General features: G+C 33.6%; 1 long non-coding RNA gene across 3 annotated transcripts in view; it reads left to right on the top strand.

The window, feature by feature from the left end:
* The window catches only part of LOC106872775 (uncharacterized), a 141,168-nt gene that overhangs the window by 12,901 nt on the left and 127,272 nt on the right, over positions 1-995 (top strand). Inside the window, exon 4 of one of the 3 annotated variants that reach the window (XR_008264225.1) lies at positions 428-761. The exons of the other annotated variants lie outside the window; for them this stretch is intronic. This is a non-coding gene — a long non-coding RNA (uncharacterized LOC106872775). Of the gene's footprint in view, positions 1-427; positions 762-995 lie in introns of those variants that run through there. 3 annotated transcript variants of the gene reach the window in all.

Consider the following 995-nt stretch of genomic DNA (forward strand, 5'->3'; position numbering starts at 1 on the left):
ATATATATACATATGTATACTTCCGCGTGTTTGCTTCTGTGAGTCTGTACATACGTATGTGGCCTTGTGCGAGATTGTTCGCGAATTTACTATGTGTAGCCTGTTCTAAACACTGATACTTATTATGTAGCTGGAGTTAATACGATCGACTAAACCTATGAATTCAGTCCCCCAGCATGGCCCTTATCCAATAATTGTAACCCGAAAGAGGATAAAAGATTAAAAGTTCATATTATATTAAGCTGGCACGTTCATTCAAACCTACATTACTTCGCTTAAGGCATTCTGGAACATCGATAATTTTCACCACTTGCTACATCATCACTTCTTGAATTATTGCATTGTTCATTTTTTTTTACCGATTACTGAATTTGATTTCTTCTTCGTTGTTTGTAATTTTAATTTGTCTTTCTGTTTTTTTTTCTAGTTTATAGTTCATGAACTCTGTCTTTCTATGAATGATAACTTGACGTATGTAATTTGAAAACTGAACCGCCTCCACCAATTTTGGTACAAGGTATACAGGAAAAATATGTTAGAGCGAAAGATACTCTAATATTGAAATAGTTTGGCGTCTTAGTTACTTATGCAACAGTTTGATATAAGTGACACGATCCGTAGAGAAAAATATCATGAAGGTATTTCCCAGTTATGCAATACATGTTTCCAAATGCATAGATCGACCTTTTCTACAGTAATGCTAATATGTTCATGATGCTCTCATAAAAGAAAATACTCACATGTTGCTAACTACAAATGTACGTAAAATTAAAATTATAAAATGCTGTCGAATATTTGTTCCTGGCTATAGTTCCTATAAATTATATGCATTTTCATTTTGAATGATATCTACCAAATGGACTGGCCTTGCTAGAACAGTCTGAAGGACCCATGAGAAATGCATTTAAATAAAACTTAGTGAAAGATTACACTAACTATTCCATTGAGGCATGATAGCTTGGGTGAGTGAATGTAACAGTGGGTAGATGTATATA

This window comes from Octopus bimaculoides, chromosome 1, assembly GCF_001194135.2.
Source record: "Octopus bimaculoides isolate UCB-OBI-ISO-001 chromosome 1, ASM119413v2, whole genome shotgun sequence".
In the NCBI taxonomy this organism is placed as follows: Eukaryota; Metazoa; Mollusca; class Cephalopoda; order Octopoda; family Octopodidae; genus Octopus; species Octopus bimaculoides.